The 5,371-nt window shown below is 40.6% G+C and overlaps 1 non-coding gene across 1 annotated transcript; it reads left to right on the plus strand.

Moving 5' to 3' along the window:
• Positions 1–3,782: 3,782 nt before the first annotated feature.
• On the plus strand, positions 3,783–3,901 carry LOC145392694 (5S ribosomal RNA). The gene has a single exon (XR_013896064.1). It is a non-coding gene; the product is annotated as a 5S ribosomal RNA (ribosomal RNA).
• The last annotated feature ends 1,470 nt before the right edge of the window (positions 3,902–5,371 follow it).

Below are 5,371 nucleotides of genomic sequence, written 5' to 3' on the forward strand. Positions count from 1 at the left end.
ACTGTACCACAGAGGCTCCATATATATATATATATATATATATATAGATATATATAAATATATATATATATATATACAGGGTGTCCCAAAAATATGTACTCACACTTTGAATGACAATAAATGCAGTGTTTATTTATATAGACACAAGAAAATTACATGTAATCAAAGAAAGTTAAATGGCTAGTCTACTCATTCCTGCATGTTCGCAAATGTTCAAACTGATGACCACTATTTTCCAGACACAGCTGATAACGCGGACCAATGGAACATTACGAAGCATTGCATTTGGAATTGCGAGACATTGTCTTTTAATTTCGTCGTTCAACTCATCGACTGTCGCTGGTTTTGCAGCGTAAACCCTATCTTTGAGATATTCCCATAAAAAAAGAAGTCCATTGGCGTGAGGTCTGGGGAAAGTACAGGGAATTCAACGCCACCTCTGCGCCCAATCCATGTGCTCGGATGAGTTGCTTCGAAATAGGCCCTTACATCACGATGGTTATGGGGATGTGCTCCATCTTGTTGGAAGTAAATCTCTTCGTCACCAAATATCTCTTCAATGCGTGGACCGACGGATTCCTGCAGTAAGTTTAGGTAAACGGCGTCAGTGACAATTTAGCACAAAAAAAAAAAAAAAAAAAATGGTCTTACGATGCCTAAAGTTGATATCCCACACCACACTGTAATCCCTGGTAAGTTCAAATGTTGTTCCATAGTAATATGCGGATTTTGAGGAGCCCAGTAGGTGCAATTATGTCGATTAATTCAGCCATTTAACTTAAAGGTGGCCTCATCGCTCCAGACAAGTTTGTCTGGAAACGCTGCATCTTCCGCGCTTTTGTCCAGGTACCATTCACAAAATTCTACTCTCTGGTCAGGATCATCTTCATTGAGAGCGTGGATTAATGTCTGAATGTAACTTTTCCAATGGACTCGCTTCAACATGCGATGGACGCTCGACTTTGGGATTCCTATCTCACGAGCCGATTGTCGTATGGATTTCTGTGGGGATCTGAGGAGGGTTTCCAGCTGCTGTTCTTCTCTTGTGAGGCTGGGGGATGTCCGTGGTCTTCCAGAACGTTACTTATGGACGTCGTGTACAGTTCCATCTGCTTCAAGCTTATCTCTGATGCGAGCAATGGTGCGTCACGTTGGTGGATCTCTGTGAAACAGTCTTCTAAATTGTCTTTGCACTTCCGTGACAATTTCATACTTCCAGTAGCACTTTATGACAAATTTTCTTTCGTCAAAAGTTAGTCGTACGTTTTCCATTATTTTACGTTAGTTGCACCTGAAACAAAACAAAAAAAATGTATGAGTAACGGGCAATCAAAGACTGAATACATTTTTGGGGGACACCCTGTATATATATATACATATATATATATATATATATATATATATATATATATATATATATATATATATATATATATATATATATATATATATATATATATATATATATATATATATGAGAGAGAGAGAGAGAGAGAGAGAGAGAGAGGTTAGTATTAATACTTTTGTGGTCAGTATCCACACCCCCTTGTCAGCTACTAATCTCTCTAAGCTACTTTCATTTGTTTGGCTCGTTTACTCTTCTTATGAAGTTTATAATATGTCCTTACCACCGTGAGACAAATACCTTACTGCTCTGGAGACTGTTCATAGTGAAATGTGAGGAAGGAAAAATAAGAGCTTCATTAGTGCCTTCACCACGATGACATCAAATTACCACCGCCAAGGAGGTTATGTTTTCACCCCTGTCCGTTTGTTGGTTGGTTGGTTGGTTGGTTTGTGAGCAAGATTACACAAGAACTGCAAGACGGATTTCTACGAAACTTGATAGAAGAATGGGCCTTGGCCCAGAATACCCTCCATTAAATTTTGATGCGGATCAGGATAAAAGTGCTGATCCAGGATTTTTTTTTCACTTTCTTTAACATTGAGAGATAGGGCGTTGCGGAGGTATGCGCTCTACAGAGAGCCATTCTAGTTCTTGATGTTTCCAGACTGCTTTTTATGGCTTAGGACAGAATTTTAGAACTGAAACCTCTCCAGGAAGAGGTATATTTCCTAACATGAAATAATGTCGACTGAAGTAAAAGAAATAAAGTTAAAATTAATATAAGATGAAAGATACTAGTATATCTTCAAGAGGTTTCAAGAGGTGTATCTGTATAAGTACCATTTGTCCTGTGTTGCTCATTGATTTAGCATTGTAACATTTATGCACGCTCTGAATTCTATAAATCTATCTTGTATAATTGTCCTGCCTTGAACAAATACGAATATTATTGCTTTATGTATTGAGTTTAATTACGATAATGGTAGAGTTATTTAGAAAATGATTTCTTCGCCTACTGTTAACCACTCAGTTAATGTCATTTAGCACTTGTTTATTCCCAACGAATACTGTTGCTCAGTGGTTCCTCGTGTATTGTTTATTAGCATCGGGTCAGTTTTGTCCAAGCAGCTTGTTTCACTTGGTTAGACAGTCAAAAAAGAGATTTTCTTGGACGTCCTGATGCGGTTAAGGGAGGCAATGCAAAGGAAGAGTTTTGATGCGTGGACAAACAAAACCTGGATGCTTCACCGTGACAATGCACCTATTCTCGCGTCGTTCCTTGTCTGTGACTTTTTGCCAAAGTAAAAGACGACTATCATCCCCCAGCCACCCTACTCTCTGATTTTGGCCGCTGTGGACATTTTTTTCCCCCCAAAGTTAAGATCCATCCTGAAAGATCGTCGATTTCAGACAATAGAAGATATAAAGGAAAATTGACTACGAGAACTGTGCACCGTCTCTGAAAACACATTTCAGTACGTGTTCCAGAAAAGAAAAAAATCATTGGGAACATTGTATGAACAGTGGATGGGAGTATTTTGAAGGAGACAAGTCTGATTAAATTGTAAATAAAAGAATGAACGTTTTATTTTTTTTCATTTTTTGGGCAGACGTCGTAGGAGATGAGGAAGACCCTGGAGATTTTGGCGTGTCTGTTTTTTTTATTTTCTCTCTTACCAGAGGGATTAGCTTGTTATTATTGGAATTGTGCATTGCAAAATTACATGCATTATTGAATCAGGAAATGCGTTTTCTCTCCTAGGTTCTGGAGTGTTCTGGGCTCTACTGGTAGGTGGTGGCAGAGGCAGGTGCTTAATTAAAGTGACCGTCTCGCATCCAGGACTAGTTTAGTTTAGTTAATGAGACAGTGAGAGATAGAGTGAGTTAGTGCGTGGCCCATAAGCGAGAACTAGTCAGACAATTAGTCCAGAATCAGTAATGAACATGTAGCTGTGGGGAGTTACAGGGTGCTGCACTGGGCCTGGGGGACCAGTTGGCGTCGGGATGCGGCAGGGAGGAAAGGAAGAGACTCTGACCATGTGTGCTGCCGACATTGGGGAATCCTGCATCTTGGGGTTTGGACTAACTTGTGTTCTGCCACTGCTTGCTTGACTTCCATTCAATGCAAATGTGGCTAGGAGGAAGGGGTGGTCCGCTGAGGACCGTGGATCATGAAAGTTTACTGGTGATGACCAAATGGACTACATTTAACCCCCCTGTATCAGAGATGCTGCTGACCTACAACAGAGAGAGAGACAGACAGACAGACAGACAGACAGAGACAGACAGACAGACAGACAGACAGAGACAGACAGACAGACAGACAGACAAATACAGAGACAGACAGAGAGACAGAGAGAGAGACAGACAGACAGTGACTGCTGTACTTCATCCCTTGTGCACACTTGACCCTCAAGCTATAATAGGGTAAAAAGGTGCTGGCCATACCACGTTGAGTACACCGCTTCCCGTTCGATCAGCGAAGTTAAGCAACGTTGGGTCTGGTTAGTACTTGGATGGGTGACCGCCTGGGAACACCAGATGCTGTTGGCATCCCTACGTCTAGTGGGGTTGGTGGAGGATTAGTGCCCCTCCCTGTAAAACAATTAACTCTAAGCCCTTGGCTACCCTGTCTGGGATACATGGCGTCTGGCAATGAATGAATGAATGAACATTGGGGCAGGTTTCCTGACCTGTAAAATCATATCATGTAAATATTGTAAAACATTTTTTGTTACTAACACACACACACACACATATACACACACACACACACACACACACACATTGCTCATCTCACAAAAATCTCTCTCTCTCTCTCTCTCTCTCTCTCTCTCTCTCTCTCTCTCTCTCTCTCTCTCTCTCTCTCTCTCTCTCTCTCTCTCTCTCTGATGAGCGACGCCTTACACCTCTAATCTCTGTTGACGGGTTTCTGTTTTTCTCGCCTCATCTTCCATCCCCGTGTTCATTTTTTCTTCATGAAAGTAATTTTAAAAATTACCCTCCATAGTTCCCTGTAGATTATTATTTTCATTAGATTTCAAGGCAGTTTTCTAAATAAGGGAATTGTATTCAGAAAGACAAAAATGGATATTGCAATATTATCAGACCTTTTCATCCTCAGCAAAGATTAATAATATCTCGACTCAGTTATAACTCAAATTTGTCAGATGTCTACGTCTTTATATAAAATTGTTTTACTCAACAGTAACGTCTTACTTTGTAATTTCGCAAATATAAAATCCACCGAAAAGCATTTCAAGATATTAGATGGTTACTGTGCAGTATAAGATGCTGTATCACCCCACGCTGTCACACCCCCACCTTCCTACTCTTCACACTGCCACATGCCACATCGACACACCTTAAATAACCACACCTTCCCTTTTTAAATACTTCACAGAGCTTTTTATGAAACTGTGTATATAACATGTGAATTACAGTGGCTGCTTTTGGCCTTTTGTTGGTCTACGACTAACGGTGTATCCACACCTGAACACATCACAGACGTAAGAAGGACAAAGCCATAGCACAGCAGTTGCGTGTGGGTATCATTTATCGTTCAAAAATAATTGATGTATTTCATATGTTCCAGTAGTAACAAAACATGAAGCTGATGCCAGTGCTGTGAAGTCAGTACCTTCGAAGGTTTAGGTTATAAGCCACTGGATGTCAGGCCAAGTTCACCGGGTACTGTAATAATATATCTTATACTGTGAAAACTTTGACCACGAGTTTTTAAAAATGCTTTGCTTTCATATCGGAACAGGTAGTACAAATACAGTGATGACAGGGTCTCTCTTACCTGTTTTACCATTCTTGATTCTGAATCCCGGCCACTTTGTTTTTGTTGTTGTTTTTGTGGTTGTTGTTGAATAACCCCGGTCTATGGGCAAGCAAACACCTCAACTATAGGCATGCATCCATCCCTACAATGCCGTCCCCTGCAATGATCTCGTGTTCCGTTTTGGCAGAGAGCGCCTTGCCATAACGAGGCACGGGTAGGAGTGTGGAGGTTTGGTT

The sequence above is a fragment of the Coenobita brevimanus genome, chromosome 2 (genome assembly GCF_032717465.1).
Source record: "Coenobita brevimanus isolate Jiangsu-jjx chromosome 2, ASM3271746v2, whole genome shotgun sequence".
In the NCBI taxonomy this organism is placed as follows: domain Eukaryota; kingdom Metazoa; phylum Arthropoda; class Malacostraca; order Decapoda; family Coenobitidae; genus Coenobita; species Coenobita brevimanus.